At 37.3% G+C, this 20,777-nt stretch overlaps 1 protein-coding gene across 1 annotated transcript in view; it reads right to left on the bottom strand.

Moving 5' to 3' along the window:
• TEX11 (testis expressed 11) overlaps positions 1–20,777 on the bottom strand; it is a 348,927-nt gene that overhangs the window by 238,836 nt on the left and 89,314 nt on the right. The gene's annotated exons all lie outside the window — the stretch shown is intronic.

Raw genomic sequence — 20,777 nt, 5'->3', positions numbered from 1 at the left:
TAATGGATCTCTTGATAACAACAAAAATTTTCTTTACATAAATTACCACTGAGATGAAGGTAGGAACAAGTATGTGAATGATGCCATAGGAAAATACTCTTACAGATTAATCAGCATCTCAGTCGCTGTGTGAATGTCATATCATACAGAATTTTCATTCATCAAAATACTGGGAAATGGCATAAAAGAAAAAAAACTTAATTCTAATAATTTACCCAAATATCCCATCACTATTTATAGAAACCATCTATCCAGAAACTGATTATATCCATATAAAGGAGTCCTTTATAAGTTTAACCTGAGTAAGACTACAGAAGCAGATCCTCAATTAAGAATCCAAGATCTGAGGGAAGTTATTCATAAGTAATGTGTAAAGAGCTGTCTTGCTTCAAAAAAGTTTCCCTTTGAATTACAGTACAGTACATTCAGAAAGCAGAAGTTCAATATGCATGCCTGAGCACATCAGACCTACTGCATATTTGAATCTAAAATAAAGAACAGTCTTGGTAATGTGGGTCTGGCAAGAATCCAGAAGTATTTAAATGCATTCTCGACATTTCAGCAGAAAAATTTCAGCAGAAAAAGCTTAACTCATTACATGCCCCAGATCCCATAGGTTCACACAGGGCTACACCAGTTATGTAGCTATACTGGAATAATGCAGCTTATACCCACTTGCTGTAGAGAGGCTTGCAACTAACTTACACAGAGAAAAATGGAAAGTAAAACTTTTGATGAACATTTAAATGTACTGAGTCTTTATTCAATTTCCTCAGTGTTTTTTTTTCTTCCCTCACAATCCCTTCAAGTGTACTTACATTATATACTACTTCCTAAGGGAGAAAAGAATACAAAACAATAAACTTATAAGACCAAAGCTACAAAATACTAAGATATCTTTCAAGAGACCTGCACAATATTTTCAATGTAATGACCGAAAAAAAATCTTTTAACTACCAGTACTGCTCCATTCACTCATTCATTTATATATTCAATGATTAATATTTACTAAGCATGTCTTATCTATTAGGTACTATGTTAGGCCTTAGAGACATATAAGTGAACAAAGCAGACAAAAATCTCTGTCCTCATGAAATATTTCTAATGGGGTATTTAGTACTAAGATTTATACAAATATCTCTTTAAAAAATACGTTCCTGGCCTTCCATGGAGTGGTAACATCTCGTTTTGCAAGTAATACACAGTGGCAAAAAAACACAAAGAAAGTAGATCTGTAAGTCTGTTGTATATTGGTCATATAGAAACAGACGTATGGGACCAGAACTCATGGAATCTCTAGAAACTCCAGCCACTGCTACATCTACTGGCCCAGAAATAAAAGATCCAACCGAATACCTAATTTACAATGCCACAATGAGACTATATAGATGATTTTTAAAACTCAGTTAGATACTGCAGCTGAAAATGAGTTTGATCACTAACTTCTGAGTTCAGTATGAGGCGTCTTAAAAAAATATTTATTTATTTATTTATTAGGCTGTGCTGGGTCTTAGCTACAGCACGCGGGATCTTCGTTGAGGTGTGCAGGACCTTTAGTTACGGCATGTGGGATCTTTTAGTTGCGGCATGCGGGCTCTTAGTTGTGGCATGAGGTATCTATTGATAGTTCCCTGACCAGGGATTGAACCCGTGCCCGCTGCATTGGGAGCACGGAATCTTAACCACTGGACCACCAGGGAAGTCCCCTTTTTATTTTTAATTAACTAGATAATTTCATTTTCTGTGAATTACTTTATAAATTAGGTTCTTAAAATTCAGAAAAAGCAAACCTATTATTTTTTTAGTTCCAAGTTATTTTTCTTTGTGATTTTGCTGTCTTTTAAACATTTATAGATCATGTATTTTTACATTTTGTTCAATTATAATTGTGTAACAATAACTGAATGATAATTGCCTGCCTTTCTTCCTTAATGGCTTTAAGACGTTTACCTTCCAATCCTCCCTTACTCAGCTTTCTCTAATCCTCAGATGTCTCAGTAATAATAAACAACAGGTCATTCGTTATTTCTCCTGGTGCTCTAAGATACAATTTTCCAAACACTTTATTTCTCTGCCTCTAAACAATACAGCATTACCTTCTGCCATCATGTCAACACCTTAAGTAATTCCTAATCTAGTTTTGGGATACAGGAAGGATGTCTCAGAAATAAGAGAGTTGGCTTATTTAATTCATTAATTCTTTTTAAGTGAATAACACTACAGTTAGCTCTTCTCCAACCTTTATCCGATCATTTCCTCTCATTATAAGATTTCTTGCCCTGGATTTTCAGGTCTTGTCTAAACCTTAAGCCCATCAAAAGCACACTAAATAATTTCATTGACCTTTAGAATGAAAATCATGAGTTTTCTAACAGTATAGTTTTATCAATCACCTTCTAAACAATATACAAACTCTCAACTCTGAATTTCAAGGTCCTTTACTGGTAGCCCCATCCTAACGAAGGCATAGTTAATAATTACTTTTCTGTTACATATCCTTGATCCTCTAATTCAGTCCTTTCCCCTCTCTTTACATTTGCTTTTCCCTTTATCATCTCTAACTCTGTGCAAGATACCAAATGTTTTCTTTCCCTAAACACCAGCTATGAGTCTCCTTTCATATCTTTCAATATGCAATTCAATGTCCATTTACTCTACAAAGCATATTAAAGAAAGGTGTCCGTCCTCTAGTAATTTATAATGTGAAATAGATAGCAACAGAGCTAGAGACAAAAGAAAGAGATGGTAAAAACATGCAAATGCAAACAATCCAAGAAACTTTACAGATGATATTATTAGAATTAATAAAAGAGTTCAGAGAAGTTGCTGGATATTAAATAAACATTTAAAAGCAACTGCTTTGAAATGCAACCAATGACAAATAAAAATGTAAACTCTAAGATATCACTTATGACAGCAAGTTGACTGAAATATCTTTATACAGAAAATTACAAAACTATGTTGAAATACATTAAAGACGACTATATAAATTAGGACATATCACATTCATTGATAAGAAGACTCAACATTATAAACACAGTGATACCCTCCAAATTAATTATAAATCAAATGCCATTTCAATCAAAATTTCAATAGTTTTTCACCAAACTTGACAAGGTGACTCTATAAGGAATATAGAAGAGTAAAAGGCCCAGAACAGCTAAAACAACATTGAAGAAGAATAAAGTAAAAGGACTTATGCTATCAAGACTATACTGAGTTAAATAATGCCCTCCTCCCAAAATTCATGTCCATCTGGAACCAGTGAACTTTACCTTATTTGGAAATAGGGTCTTTGCAGTATAATCAAGGTGAGGTAATACTGGATTAGGGTGCATCCTAAATCCATCATGACTGTCCTTACAAAAACAGAACTCAAAAATAATATAGATAAAATGTAATTCTAAAAATGTTCATCTAACCCACAGGAAGGTGGGAAAAAGTAGACAGGAAACAAAAAGCAGAGAAAACAAACAAAAAAGCCAGCATCACATTCCTGTTAAAGATGTCAGACTGAGCACACACAACTACCTCTGCTGTCTCCTAACACCCCAGTAAAATGATAGTAAAAGAAGAAAAGTTTTTAATTGTGGTAAAAAGCATGTAACGAAATGTACCATCTTAACCATTTTTAAGTGTAGAATTTAGTAGTGTTAACTATATTCATATTGTTGTGCAAGAGATCTCCAGAACTTTTTCATCTTGTAAAACTGAAACTCTTTACCCATTGAACAATAACCCTTCATTTGCCCCTCCCTAAACCACTGGCAATCACCATTCTACTTTGTTTCTGTGAGTTTGACTACTTTAAATACCTCATATAGCTTACCATTCCCCCTCCCCATATCCTCAAATCCATTCTCTAGTAGGTCTGTGTCTTTATTCCTGTCTTACCCCTAAGCTGTGACAAAGCGAGAGAGAGGCATGGACATATATACACTACCAAACATAAGGTAGATAGCTAGTGGGAAGCAGCTGCATAGCACAGCTTTCAACAAACTTGAAAGTAAGATCAATAGAAATTATTCAGTTTGAGGAGCAGAAAGAAAAAGGAATGAAGAACAATGAACAGAGCCTGAGACCCATGAGACAACAACAATGTATGTAAAATCAGAGTCCCTGAAGGAGAGAAGACAGAGAAAAAAGCAGAAAGAATACTCAAAGAAATATTGGCCCAAAACTTCCACATTTGATAAAAAGATACAAATCTGCAAGTCCAAGAAGCTAAACAAATTTTAAATAGAATAAACACAAAGATATCCAGGACTTCCCTGGTGGCTCAGCGGTTAAGAATCCACCTGCTAGGGCTTCCCTGATGGCGCAGTGGTTGAGAGTCCACCGGCCGATGCAGGGGACGCAGGTTCGTGCTCCAGTCCAGGAGGATCCCACATGCCGCAGAGCGGCTGGGCCTGTGAGCCATGGCCACTGAACCTGCGCATCTGGAGCCTGTGCTCCACAACGGGAAGGGCCACAACAGTGAGAGGCCCATGTACCGCGAAAAAAAAAAAGAGAAAGAATCTGCCTGCCAATGCAGGGGACTCGGGTTCAAGCCCTGGTCCGGGAAGATCCCACATGCCGCAGAGCAACTAAGCCCATGCGTCACAACTACTGAGCCTGTGCTCTAGAGCCTGCAAGCCACAACTACTGAGCCCACGTGCCACAACTACTGGAGCCCTTGCGCCTAGAGCCCGTGTTCTACAACAAGAGAAGCCACCACAATGAGAAGCCCACGCACCACAATGAAGAGTAGCCCCTGCTCGCCGCAACTAGAGAAAGCCCACACGCAGCAATGAAGACCCAACGCAGCCAAAATTAAATAAATAAATTTATTAACAACAAACAACAAAAAAAGATACCCACACTGAGACACATTATAATCAAACCATCAGAAGACAAAGAATCTTGAAGGCAACAAGCAAGATGCACTTAGTCATGTACAAGGGATCCTCAAACTTCAGCTGATTTCCCATACAAGCCAGAACGCAGTGAAATGACATATTTAAAGTGATGAAAAAACAACTTTCAACCAAAATTTCTCTATGTGGCAAAACTATCCTTTCAGAAATGAAGGAGAAATTAAGACATTCTCATATACACAAAAGTTGAGAGTTTGTCTCTAGTAGACCTGTTCTACAATGCTAAATAGAATTTTTCAGGCTGAAATAAAAGCATGCTAGGTAGTAATGCAAATAAATACAAATAAGGGTAAAGGTAACTAGGTAAATATAAAAGTCAGAGTTATTGCATTTTTGGTTCATAACTCCTCTTTTTTTTTTTCTATACGATTTAAAGGAAAAATACACTTAAAAATAAGCATAGGGCTTCCCTGGTGGCTCAGCGGTTGAGAGTCCGCCTGCCGATGCAGGGGACACGGGTTCATGCCCCGGTCCGGGAAGATTCCCACATGCCGCGGAGCAGCTGGGCCCATGAGCCATGGCCGCTGAGCCTGCGCGTCTGGAGCCTGTGCTCCACAACGGGAGAGGCCACAACAGTGAGAGACCCGCATACCGCAAAAAAAAAAAGTATAAGTCTATGCTAATGGGCACATAATATACAAATATGTAATTTGTAAATGGAGATGTATAGCAGCAGACTTTTTGTATAATGTTGAAGCTAATAGGTATTGATTCAAACTGGATTCTTACAAGTTTATGACGTTAATTATATTTTTCAGAATAACCAATAAGAAAGTAACTGAAACATATGGTGAAAAAGGTATGAGAAGGAAATCAAAATGGAATACTAGATAAAAGCAATTAAACAAAAAAGAAGGTAGTAGTGGAGGGAATGAGGAAGAAAAAGGTATAAGACACATATATAGATATATAGAAAACAAACAGGAAAATGGCAGAAGACCTTTCTTATCAGTAATTACATGTAATTTAACTCTCCAATTAAAAGGCAGAGATTGGCAGATTGGCTAAATTTTTTTTTTAAAACACATCATGATCAAACTATATGCTGGTTACAAAATCTCAGTTTACATCCAAAGACAAAAATAGATTGAAAGTGAAAACATGAAAAAAAGATATTCTAAGCAAATAGGAACCAAAAGAGAGCTGAGTGCCTATACTAATATCAAACAAAATAGACTTTAAGTCAAAAATTGTTACAAAAGACAAAGAACATTACATATTGAAAAAAGGGTAAATTTATCAAGAAAATATAACAATTATAAACATATATACACCTAACAACAGACCCCTAAAATATATGCAGCTAAAACTGACACAAGTGAAAGGACAAACAGTTCTACAATTACAGTTGGAGATATCAACACCTCACTTTCAATCATGTACAAAGCCAGACAAAAGATCAAAAAGGAAATAGAAGACTTGAACAATACTATAAACCACCTAGACTTAATAAACATATACAGAACACTCAACCCCAAACCAGCACAATACTCATTCTCCTCAGGTACACATGGAACATTCTCCAGGACAGACCATATGTTATGCCACAAGTCTCAATAAATTTTACAACACTGAAATCATACAAAGCATCTTTTCCTACCACAATGGAATAAAACTTGAAAACTGGAAAATTCAAAAATATGTGTAAATTAAACAACAAACTCTTAAACAACCAATGGGTCAAAGAAGAAATCACAAACGAAATTAGAAAATATGTAGAGATGAATGCAAATAAAAACACAACATACTAAAACTTACGGGATTCAGCAAAGGCAATGCTCAGAAGGAAATTTATAGCTATATACACCTACATTAAAAAAACAGATCTTACAAAACTATAATTCAAAAAAGATACATAAACCCCTATGTTCACAGCACTATTCACAATAGCCAAGAGATGGAAGCAACCTAAATGTCCATCAAAAGATGAATGGATAAAGAAGATGTGGTGTATATATAAAGGAATATTAATTACTCAGCCACAAAAAATAATGAAATAATTCCATTTGCAAAAACATGGATGGACCTAGAGATTATCATACTAAGTGAAGTCAGAAAGAGAAAGACAAACACCATACGATATCACTTATATGCAGAATCTAAAATACAACACAAGTGAACTTATCTATGAAACAGAAACAGACTCACAGACATAGAGAACAGACTTGTGGTTGTCAAGGGGGAGGGGGTTGGGGGAGGGATGGATTGGGAATTTGGAATTAGGAGATGCAAACTAGTATATATAGAATGGATAAACAACAGTCCTACTGTATAGCACAGGGAACTATATTCAGTATCCTGTGATAAACCATAATGGAAAAGAATATGAAAAAGAATTATGTATAACTGAGTCACTTTGCTGTACAGCAGAACTTAACACAACACTGTAAATCAACTATACTTCAATAAAATAAATTTTAAAAATAAAGATCTCAAATCAACACGTAGGAAAAGAAGAGCAAACTAAACCAAAAGCTAGCAGAAGGAAGAAAATAATAAAAAAATGGAGATAAATAAAACAGAGAAAAGAAAATCAATAGAATTAATCAAACCAAAAGTTTGTTATTTGGAAGATCAATAAAACTGACAAACCTTTAGCTAGACTAACAAAAAAAGAAGTTTCTAAAAAGAATTACTAAAATCATAAATGAAAGTGGGAATATTTCTATGGACCTTACAGAAATAAAAAGGATTATAAGAAATTACCATGAACATAGTATGCCAAGAAGTAAGATAACCTAGATGGACAACTCCTAGAAACATATAAACTACCAAAACTGATTCAAGAAGAAACAGAAAATCTGAACAGATTTATAACAAGAGATTGAATCAGGAATCAAAAAACTCCTCTGAAAAAAGTCCAGGACCAAATGGATTCCCTGGTGAATTTTATCCATCAATTAAAGAAGATTTAACACCAATCTTTCTAAAACTCTTCCAAAAAAATACAATATGAGGGAACCCTTCCTAACTCATGCCATGAAGCCAACATTGCCCTAATCCCAAAGCCACATAAAGATATCACAAAATAAGGAAACTACAATGTCCTTTATGAATACAGATGCAAAATCTTCAACAAAATACAGTAAGTCCCCTACATACAAACGAGTTCCATTCCGACAGCGTATTCATAAGTCTAATTTGTTCATAAGTCCAACAAAGTTAGCCAAGTAACACAATCGGATATATAGTACTCTACTGTAATAGGTTTATAGTACTTTTTTACACAAATAATGCATAAAAACACACACAAAGAAATTTTTAATCTTACAGTACAGTACCTTGAAAAGTAGAGTAGTACAACAGCTGGCATACAGGGGTTGGCACTGAGTGAAGTGAACAGGAGAGGAGGCGGGAGATGGTAGAGCTGAAATTTCATCAGCAATAGGTGACGGAGGGCAAGCTGCAATTTCACTCATGCCTGATGCTGGTGGCACAGGTTCTGGTTCCTTGCTGGATTCAATTCTATCTACTCTCTTGAAAAAACGGTCCAGTGATGTCTGGGTAGTAGCTCTTTTTTTCTCGTCATAGGTGACACCATACCACTGGATTGCTTTCTGAACGGCTGCTACAACCTTCGCGCACTGTTCTACATTTGGTCCTATGCCTCAAAAACTAACAGTGCCTCCTCAAATAAAGAAAATCCGCTGCCATTTCCTGCATCGTGAATCTCTTCAGTACTTCAGTTACTTCTTCCTCTTGTCTCTCTTCGTCCTTTCTCTGGGTCTCCAATTCCATCAGGTCTTCATTAGTAAGCTCCTCGTGTTGCACAGCAAGGAGTTCAGTGCAGTCGTCCTCTTGCACATCTAGCTCCAGCTTCTCGCTGAGGGTCACTAAGTTGCTGAAGACCTCTTTGGACTCCTCATCTACCTTCTCAAATCCACAAAAATCGTGAACAAACTGCAGCCAAAGGTTCTTCCAAACCCCATTCATGGTGACAGCCGTAACCTCACAAAAAGCAAAGTCAATGTTTTTTTATGGCCTTGTAGATATTATCATCCTTCCGAAATTGCTGCAAAGTTGTTCCTGATTCGTCACTAACCTTTACTGTCTGATGAAAAGTGTGACGTAAATAACATTTCTTGAAAGTCGCTATAAATCCCTGGTCCATAGGCTGGATGAGCAATGTATTCAGTAGTATTTGGTGGCAGATGCACTACTCTGACGTTGGGATGAAAGTCGTCCATGAATGGGGGATGGCCTGGAGCACTGTCGAGCAGCAAAAGAATGTTGAATGGGATGTCCTTCTCCAAGCAATATTTCTCTACCTCCAGGATAAAGTGGTGGAAAAACCAGTCCTGGAAAATGGCCTGTGTAATCAGGCTTTGGGGTTACTCTTCCACACAACAGGAAGAGAGCCCTTGGCTATGCTTTTAAGGGCTCTTGGGTTCTCTGAATGATAAACTAAGGGAGGCTTCAGCTTCAGATTGCCAGAAGCATTGCCAACAAACAACAGAGTTAGCCTATTTTGCTGCTTTATAGCCGGGCATCAACTTTTCTTTCTTACTGATGTAACTTTGGTCTGGCATCCTCTTCCAGTACAGTCCTATCTCATTCACATTAAAACCCTGCTCAGGTAAATACGTGCCTTCATCAATAATTTCTCAAAGCGTTTCAGGAAATTCCCAGGCAGCTACCATATCTGCACTCGCTGCCTCACCACTTACTTTTACGTTGTGAAGGCTGGCTCTAGCCTTGAACCGATGAAACCACCCATGGCTGGCATTAAAAGATGCTCCCTCTGATTCTTCGCCATGTTTCTTTCTCAAGTCTTTTAGGTTTCTCTTGAAGGCTTTTAGCTTTCTCTTGAATCAGCATTAAACTGAGGAGGACTTGACGCTGATCCTGATGCTGATCCTGCATCCACACACTGAGAAGTTTCTCCATCTCCTCCATCACTTTTCCACACTTCTTCGATATTATTGTCAACATCATTGGCACAGCAGACCTCACATGTTCCATGATCTTGTCCTTGTTCTCTAGAATCGTGCCGATGGTTGAATGACTCATGTTATAATAACGAGCAACGTCTACCATCTTTTCGCCTTGCTCCACTCTCTCAATTATTTTCACTTTTGTTTCCATCATTATCGCTTGGCGCTTCTTAGCAGTACCAGCTACATCACCGCTGCTTTTACGTTTGCTTCCAGACATCCTGGGCTTGAAATAAAGTTACTGTACTACTATGCTCTATACAGTAATGTACATTAAAGCACAAAAAAGCACAACCACTTGTAGAGGACGCATGCACAGACAATGTACACCAGACACGTGAACTAACTTACATGACTGGACATGCAAACACACGTTCGCATCTTTGAAAGTTCTAAACTTGAAGGTTCGTATGTAGGGGACTTACTGTACTAGCTAATAGAATCCTGGAATACACAAAAAGGATTAATTTATACATCATGTCCAAGTGGAATTTATCCCAGGAATACAAAGGTGGTCCAACATAAGAAAATAAATCAATGTACCACACCACATTAATAGGATGAAAGAAAAAAAAAACACATGATAGCTCAACTGACACGGAAAAATGCATTTAACAATAACCCGGCACTCTTCCATGAAAAAAAACTCTAAACAAACTAGAAATAAAAGAGAACTTCAAAAAAAAAAAGAGAACTTCATCCATCTAATAAAGGGCATTTGTGAAAAATCCTCAGCTAACATAATACTCAATGATAAAAGACCGAAAACTTTCCCCTTAAGATGAAGAACGAGGATGCCTGCCTTCACCACTTCATTCAACATTGTACTGGAAGTTCTAACTGGAGGAATTAGACAAGGAAAACAAATAAAAGGCCTCCAGATTAGAAAGGAAGAAGTAAAATTATCTCTTATTCACATATGACATGATCTCAAATGTAGAAAATACTGAGGAATACACACAAGCTAAGTGCACACACACACACATTCTTACTAGAATAAGTGAATTTAGCACAGTTGCAGGATACAAAATCAACACAAAAAAATCAGTTATATTTCTATATGTTAGTAACGAACAACTTGAAAAGGAAAGTAAGAGAACAATTCCATTTACGACACCATCAAAAAGATTAAAATACTTAGGAATAAATTTAATCAAGAAGGTACGAGACTTGTACACTGAAAACTATAAAATATTGCTGAAAGAAACTAAAGAAAACATAAATAAATGTGAGGACATCCCATGTTCCTGGAATGGGAAAATTAACATTGTTAAGATGGCAATACTCCCCAAAGTGATCTACAGATTCAATGGAATCCCTATCGAAATCCCAATAACCTTTTTTTGCAAAAATAGAAAAGCCAATCCTTAACTGAGATGGAATTGCAATGAACCCTGAATAGTCAAAATAATCTTGAAAAAGAAAAACAATTTGGAAGTCTCAAACATCTGTTTTTCAGATGTACAATACAACAAAGCTACAGCAATTGAAACAATAATGGTACTGTATATAACAGGGAACTCTACTCAGTATTCTGTAATAACCGATATGGAAAAAGAAACTGAAAAAGAATGGATATATGTAGAGGTACAACTGAATCACTTTGCTTCACACGTAAAACTAACACTATATTGTAAATCAACTATTTCAATATAAAATAAAATTTTAAAAATAAGTAAAATAAAAAAATTTAAAACACCAGTATGGTACTGGCATAATGAAAAGACACAGAGACCAATGGAATAGAACTGAGAACACAGAAATAAACTCTGACATCTAAGGTCAATTGATTTTTGACAAAAGTGCCAAAACCAATTAAGAGAAAAATTACTCTCTTCAACAAATGATAAACTGGATTTCTACATGAATTTGGACCCCTACCTAACACCATATACAAAAATTAAGTCAAAATGAGTCAAAGATTCTTACCATTTTAACTGCTAAAACTATAAAAAAAAATCTTAGGAGAAAACACATGGGTAAACGATCATAACCTTGGATTTGGCAGTGGAATCCTAGATCTGACACCCCAAAGCACAAGCAACGGAAGAAAAAGTGAATAAGTTGGATTTCATCAAAATTTAAAACTTTTGGGGCTTCCCTGGTGGCGCAGTGGTTAAGAATCTGCCTGCCGATGCAGGGGACACGGGTTTGAGCCCTGGTCTGGGAAGATCCCACATGCCACAGAGCAGCTAAGCCCGTGCACCACAACTACTAAGCCTGCGCTCTAAAGCCCGTGCTATGCAACAAGAGAAGCCACCACAATGAGAAGCCCATGCACCGCAACGAAGAGTAGCCCCCATTCTCCGCAACTAGAGAAAGCCCACGCACAGCAACGAAGACCCAATGCAGCCAAAAATAAATAAATTAAATAAATTTTAAAAAAAGAAAAGCATTAAAAAAACTTTAAAAAATTTTAAACTTTTGTACGTGAAAGGATACTATCAAGAGAATGAATATACAACACAGAATATACAGAAAATATCTGCAAATCATACGATATATCTGACACAGGTGTAGGAGCCAAAATACTACAACTCAGTCACCAAAAGATAATCCAATTTAAAAATGGGCAAATGGTAATTCCCTGGCAGTCCAGTGGTCAGGACTCCACGCTTCCATTGCACACTTCCATTGCAGGGAGGACAGGTTTAATCTCTGTTCGGGGAACTAAGATCCTGCAAGCTATGCGGTGCAGTCAAAAATTTTTTTAATTAAAAAAAAATTTTTTAATGCACAGACTTGAACACACATTCCTCCAAAGAACAGAAAATGGCCATACAAATGGTGAACATTTGTACAAGCACATGAAAAGATGTTCAACATTAAGTCATTCAACATTAAGTCATTAAGGAAATGCAAATCAAGATACCACTTCACACGCACTACGATGGCTTTAATTTTAAAAGTCGGAAAATAAGAAGCATTGGTGACGAAATGGAGAAATTGGAACCCTCATACATTGTTGATGGTAATGTAAAGTGGTATATATAGCCAAAGTGGAAAACAATTTGACACTTCATCAAAAAGTTGAACACAGAATTATCATATGACCTAGCAATTCCAGTCCTAGGTATATATCTAAAAAAATTGAAAACAGGTACTCAGATACTTGTATTCAAATGTTCATAACTGCAATATTCACAATAGTCAAAAGGTGGAAACAACTCAGATGTCCATCAACCAATGATGGATAAAGAAACTGTGGTATATCCATACAATGGAATATCATTCAGTCACAAATTAAATCCACAGATATAGAAAGCAGATTGGTGTTTCCAACAGTATGGGATTTTACTTTGGGGTGCTAAAAATGTTTTGTAACTAGATAGAAGTGATGGTAGCATAACATTTTAAAGGTACTAAAAGAAGAGGGGTGTGGGACAGGTAATTTTGAAACATGAATTGTAGAATTATTTTTCTCTTTAAACTATGTACATATATACACTGATAAAAAATTAAAATTATGCATAAAAAGTAGGCATAAAAAGTAAACCAGGGCTTCCCTGGTGGTGCAGTGGTTGAGAGTCCGCCTGCCAATGCAGGGGACAGGGGTTCGTGCCCCGGTCCGGGAAGATCCCACATGCCGCGGAGCAGCTGGGCCCGTGAGCCATGGCCGCTGAGCCTGCGTGTCAGGAGCCTGTGCTCCGCAACGGGAGAGGCCACAACAGTGAGAGGCCCGCATACCGCAAAAATAAAAAAAAAAAAGGAGTTAACCATATACATTTAAAAATAACAATGATAGCCTGAATTAAAAATAAACATCGATATTTGTTGGAAGCATTAATGTTCTAATGGCTACATAAAGAGCCTCACTGCAGCCAAGAACATAAACAAGTCTGACCAGGCTTTCCATATGCTATAGGTATTTAGTTAAAAAGTATATAACTCACTTAACATTTAATGGAACATGCCATTACAAAGATTCCAGTAAGTCATATTTAAGGCTCAAATGATTCTGAGTTTGTAATGAAGTTGATACCCTTAAGTGAGTTAACGCTCTCCCAGATACACGAAGCAGTGGGTGGGAAGGGTCAGAGAATGCAATCATATCCCACTAGCCACAACAGGCAGAAAACTGAATTTTACTTTCAGAGGAGTAATTCATTTGTGTGCTATAAGATTAGATTTTACTATGGAAGGAGAGACGTACACAATCTTACACATATGTTTCAAATATTTGGCTATAAAATGGTAAGTTTAAGTAGGCAAGAGAATAAAATCACGGTAATAAAGTCCAGGCAGCCTAGACTTCACTTAAAAGCTTTGTGGCCCTACAGAATAGCAATGAAATCTAGCTGAATCTTGAATTAATTACTTCGAAGGGTTCCAGAGGCCCACTGGCCATTTTCCTTGTGTAAATGAAACTTTCATAATGAATTAGAACTCTACACTGAAAATAAATTCTAGAGCAAGCTAAGAATAGAAATGAAAGATAAAAGCAAGTCGAACACACAAATCAACTAATGAAAATAAAATTCTGATTAAAGTTTCAAACTTTGAGGAGAAATAGTTAAATAAGTAAACAACCCTGTTAAGAGATTTCTGCCATTAAAAATGCACACATAGGGCTTCCCTGGTGGCGCAGTGGTTGAGAGTCCGCCTGCCAATGCGGGGGACACAGGTTCGTGCCCCGGTCCGGGAAGATCCCACATGCCGCGGAGCGGCTGGGCCCATGAGCCATGGCTGCTGAGCCTGCGCGTCCAGAGCCTGTGCTCCACAACGGGAGAGGCCACAACAGTGAGAGGCCCGCGAATCGCAAAAAAAAAAAAAAAAAAAAAAAAAAAAATGCACACACAGACACATACATTCTAGGATCTGGCCCAGGGCTTCTCTAAATCAAGAAGTAGGAATTTTTGTACTGAAGGAACACTTGTGAACTTGTTGTCATGCAATCATTTTACAGATGAGGACAATGATTTTCAGAGCAGTGAAGTATCTTACCACTGGCCACACTAGTAAGTAGCCCCTTCTATAATATTCTACACAGATCATGAACCTTGTTTTGAGTAATTACAAGAGTCTCAAATATCAAAGAAAGTGTCTCTATGTTCTACTTACCAAGGTAAGTAAGTATATGCAAACTTTTAAATAAATGCTTAAATTACTAGAATTTTCTCTCACAAAACGAAGTTCAGTTAAACAACATATCACTATGTCCCAATTAATCCAGTTAATTTTTCACTGTGCACCTACATAAGCTATACACCAAACCAATTATTTCCAACCATTTCGCATGATTCTCAATGATTTTGCAACACTTCCATCAAGCTCCTAGAAGTGTTGTGTGGCATACATGTACTTTAAAATAGAAGCTAATTAAGTTTTACTTTAGAGTAGGTATTTTGGTTTTTGGTTTTTTAGAACTTCATAAAATCCTATTCTAAGGAATAGAGACATGTTGACATCAAGTCAGCCATGCCTCATACCCAGTTTCTGTGTATACTTTCTCTTCTCTGTAACATAATCACTTGACTTACAGGATTTTTGGAATTTATTTTTATAGCTCTATAATTTTCCAGAGGGAGAGAGACTCTGGCGACTGCATGGTTTCCTTGATAAGATTCTAGCAGTATAAGAATGTATTGTTCATTCACCCAGGGGATGAGCATAGAGAGTCAGAGCCCAGTAACAGAGCATCTACATGGAGTAATGGCCAGGCATACGGTGTTGGACCAGGGTGAGGAGGATGTACACCCAGAATAAAGATTCAGAGCATGAACAGGGAGAGTAGGGCACCCTCACACTGGAGAGGGTGGCAGAGGGGATGGGAGACTGGTTACATACAGAGGGACTGATTAAATAAGCAAATATATTAAGGCTAATAGAAGCCAGGTTCCTCATTACTGGAGAAGACAATTAGAAACATGGAAAGGAAGAACACTAAGATGAATACTTTGGTGTTGGACTAGAATTGAAGGTATCATGGTTTTCAGTAGATTAGATAGATAGATAGATGATAGATAGATGCCAGATAAATATGGGTAGAAATGTGTGTATATATTACATATGTATATATTATATATAAATATATATGTATATAAACAAGTGTAAGTGTATATAATATGCTCAGTTCACTGAGAGGATCTGACAGCAGTGACACCCCAAAACAATAAGCACACCTAGTGCCCAGATTTTGGCTTCTGAATAACATTTTCCACCAAAAGGAACCAAGGCTCCTGAGAGAAAAAGAGTTAATTCCATGGCTTGAGCAGCAGAGTACAGGATGAGCGTGGAACATTTTAGTGAGCCAGAAAGGAAAGAAATGTTCACAAGTGATGGCAATATGTTAAAAAGACATAGAAGTCAGCTTAAAGGGGCTCCTAGTGGCCAAATCTGGGAAAATTTGAGTATCAAAATAAATGCAGTTACAGTTCTGAGTACGTAAGATGTAATAAACACATGCCACCCTTTCTCTCCCACTGAATGTTAACTATAAAACCTGAACTAACTTCATGGAGCTATTCAAAGTCTCGGAAGAGAAAAGAACAAAAAGCAGATAGGGGAAGAATACCAGAATTCAAAGCAACACCAACCTGGTAGTGAATTTACCATTCTTTTCCTCTGGTATACCCTAGTCTAAATTAATGCACAGCCAAAAACTAAGCAGTGAGCATTGTGCTTCAGACTGAGAAAGCATCTCTAGTTCTGGCTTGAGTTATTCAGAGAGAGTACAGAAATCCTGTTTTGGTTTTTATTTTTTCTTTCCTCCATTCTCTGTGACTCAGTCCCCAGGCAATTCCATGGTGGCAACAATGCAGCTAGGGGAAACCACAAGAATTGAAACTTTGAGGAGAGAAACCTTTCTCTCCGTTCAGGGAGCTTCAGTTCCAAGAGGATGGGGAAAAAACATTGCTTTTTTCCTCTCTGACTTCCCACTGGTTGGCCCCAGATGTAGTCTGACTGCAGATATGGAGAGTCACTGGCTGGAGGACTGAAAAGGGTAGCTCAAGGGAACCAGAAACTACTAAAAAGATGATGGAGAGAGGAGTCCAGAAAAGTAACACCATCATGTTGTTTATAAACAGCCTGAGCAAGCATGGATCTGATCCTGATTAGCATACCAAAGACTGTGAGAACTGAACTAAGGGACAGACATCCACTAGTACCAGACTGACCAATGAGTGTCCTGCACATGCAGGACAAATCTGAATAGCACTGCACAGGCTTTGAAAACTAAATTGATATTGGAACCACAGCCCCCAGAATTTGAAAACTATGGCATGAATTTAACCAGGTTGATTGACAGCTAAAATAAAAACATCAACATTTCTATAAAATTTAGACAAGACCCAGAGGCTCATAACATAATATTCAAAATATCTAGACACAATAAAGAACTAATCTATGAAGACCTTAAAAATCTCAACTCACATGAAAAAAGACAATCAACAGAAGTTGACAATGAGATGACACAGAATTTGGAATTACCAAGTAAGAACTTTAAAGCAGCCATTATAAAACTGTTTGAACATGCAATTATGAACACTCTCAACAGAAACAGAAAAACAGAAACTCTCATCAAATAAACAGAACAGAGATCAGCAAACTGCAAGCTGTGGGCCAACGCAGACTATGAGCAAAAATTATTTTTACATTTTGAAAGATTGTTGAAAAAGAGTATGCAACATAGACTGTACGTGATTCACAAAGCCTAAAAGATACCTTGTCCTTTACAGAAAGTTTGCTAACACCTGAAATAGAAGCTATAAAGAACCAAATGGGAATGTTCAAACTGGAAAATATAATAAGCAAAATTAAAAAACAAAAAACCCAAACACCTCATTGGATGGACTCAATAGCAGAATGGATGTGAAAAAGGAGAGACAGTAAACTTGAAAATAGATCAATATAAATTATCCAGTCTAAAAAGCAGACAGGAAAAAAGACTGAAAAAAAAGAGAACAGAGCATCAAGTACCTATAAGATTATAATTTAAAAAACCCTAAATTCCCAACCATTGGTGTCCCAGGCACTTGGCTGATATGTACATGAAAATGTACTCAACATCACTAATCATCAGGATATTGTAGATCAAAACCACAATGAGATATTACCTCACACCTTTTAGAATGGCAATTATCAAAAAGACAAGAGATAGCAAATGCTACTGAGGATGTGGAGAAAATGGAATCCTTGTAATGCAATGTAAATTGGTAAATTGGTACAGCCACTATGGAAAACACTATGGGTTCCTCAAAAAATTGAAAACATAACTACCACGTGATCCAACCAAAGGAACTGAAATCATAATCTCAAACTGATATCTGCACTGCCACGTTCACTGCAGCATTAGTCACAATGGCTAAGACATGGAAGCAACTTAAATGTCCACTGATGGAAGAATGGATAAAATGTGGTATAGGTATACACTGGAATATCATTCAGCCATAAAAAAAGAAGGAAAAACTGCCAGTTGTGACAGCACTGATGAACCTGGAGGACATTATGCTACATTAAAAAAGCAGGTGCAAAAGGACAAATATATTACATGATCTGACTTATATGAGGAATTTAAAATAGTCCAACTCATAGAAATAGAGTAAAATGATAGCTTCCAGGGGTGGAGGAAGGAGAAAATGAGGAGATACTAGTCAAAAGGTACAAAGTTTCACTTATGCAAGATGAATAAGTCCTAGAGCTCTACTTTACAGCATATTGCCTGTGGTTAACAATACTGTATTGTATACTTAAAATTTTTCTAAGAGGGTAGATCTTATATTTAAATGTTCTTATAAAAATAATAATAAATGAAGAGGGTGGTAGGAAACTTTTGGAGGTAATTAATATGTTTGTGGCACAGATTGGTGGTGATGAATTCTCAGATGTATACTTACCTCTAAACTTGTCAAACTTTATATATTAATTATGCAGTTTTTGGTTTGTCAATCACACCTCAATAAAATTGTTTAAAAAAATGAAGCTCGGCAAATCCCTAACAGGATAAGTCCAAAAAATATCATGCTCAGACACACCATAAGCAAACTGCTGAAAACTAAAGACAAAGGAATAATCATGAAAACAAATAGAAAAACAATGCAGTTCTAATAAACGAACAATAAAACCACTATATCACAACTCTAATAGGTAAAAGTAAAAGGACTGACCATACCAAGTGTTGGTAAGGATGTAAAGTAACCTGCACTCTCATATGCTGCTGGTGGGAGCATAAAATGGTTCAACCTCTTTGGAAAACACTGTACTATCTTCATAAAATGTTAAACATACATCTAACATGTGACTCAGCCATTCCACTCCTACGATACCCAAGAGAAATAAAAACATATATCCAGACAGAAACTTATACTTGAATATTTAAAGCAGTTCTACTTGCATTAGATTTAAAAACAGCTAAAAACTGGCAATAATCTGCATATACATCAACAGGTGACTGGATAACCAAATTGTGGTATATCCATATAACAGAATTTTACTCTGCAATAAAAAAGAACAAACTATTGATATGAAAAAACACATGGATAAATCTCAAACTCATTATACTGAGTGAAAGAAGCCAAATCAAAAAAAGGATAGGGCTTCCCTGGTGGCGCAGTGGTTCAGAGTCCGCCTGCCGATGCAGGGGACATGGGTTCGTGCCCCGGTCCGGGAGGATCCCACATGCCGCGGAGCAGCTAGGCCCGTATGCCATGGCCGCTGAGCCTGCTCGTCCAGAGCCTGTGCTCTGCAAAGGGAGAGGCCACAACAGTGAGAGGCCCACGTACCACAAAAAAAAAAAAAAGGATATATACTGTATGATTCCATTTACATAAAAATTCCAGAAAATGCAGACAAATTTGTAAAGACAGAAAATTAATCAGTGGTGCTTGGGTATGAAGGAGGTGGCAGGGGAGGGGGAAGAGGAGGGACAAAAGAAAACTTTTGGGGGTTATGGAAAGGCTCATAATCTTGACTGTAATGATGGTTTCATGGGTGTACACATATGCCAAAACTCATAAAACTGTACAATTTAAATGTATGTGATTTACTATACCTCAATAAACCTCTTCTGAAAATGCCAGTTTCATAAAAGATAAAGGCAAATTACTAAGGATACTAAAGAGAGAGAACAACTAAATGCAAAGCATAACCCTGAACTGGATCCTGGACTGGAGGGGAAAAACATATGCTATAAAGTACAATTAGGACTTCCCTGGTGGCCCAGTGGTTAAGACACCGTGCCTCCAATGCAGGGGGCACAGGTTTGAACCCTGGTCAGGGAACTAAGATCCCACATGCTGCGTGGCCAAAAAAAAATTATTTAAAAGAATTAATAATAAAGTACAATTAACAAAATTAGAATATGGATTGTACATTAAAGAATTTATGGGATTTCCCTGGTGGCGCAGTGGTTAAGAATCCACCTGTCAATGCAGGGGCCACGGGTTCAATCCCTGGCCCAGGAAGATCCCGCATGCCGCAGAACAACTAAGCCCGTGCGCCACAACTACTGAGCCTGCGCTCTAGAGCCCGCGAGCCACAACTACTGAAGCCCGCGCACCTAGAGCCTGTGCTCTGCAACAAGAGAAGCCACCGCAATAAGAAGCCCGTGCACTGAAACAAAGAGTAGCCCCCGCTCGCTGCAACTAGAGAAAGCCCGCATGCAGCAATGAAAACCCAAAGCAGCCAAAAAATAAATAAAATAAAATAAAACTTTAGGACATGCCCTTAAAAAAAAAAAAGAACTTATGAATGTTAAATCTCTTGAATTTGATCACTGTACTGTGTTTATAAAGAGGGGCTATTCTATTCTTAAGAAATATACACTGAAGTACTAAGCAGTAAAGCTGCCTGAGGAGTGCAATCTTCTCTCAATAAAGAAAACAATATGATGTATCAAAATTTACAGAAAAAAACACACGCAAATCTCAATTGATTAAAAATAAAGCATTTCACAAAATCCAACAACCTTTCACAATAAAAACACACA

Source organism: Delphinus delphis, chromosome X (assembly GCF_949987515.2).
Source record: "Delphinus delphis chromosome X, mDelDel1.2, whole genome shotgun sequence".
NCBI classification, from domain to species: domain Eukaryota; kingdom Metazoa; phylum Chordata; class Mammalia; order Artiodactyla; family Delphinidae; genus Delphinus; species Delphinus delphis.
Note: the sequence above shows the minus strand (reverse complement) of the source record. Positions and strands in the feature narration are given on the sequence as shown.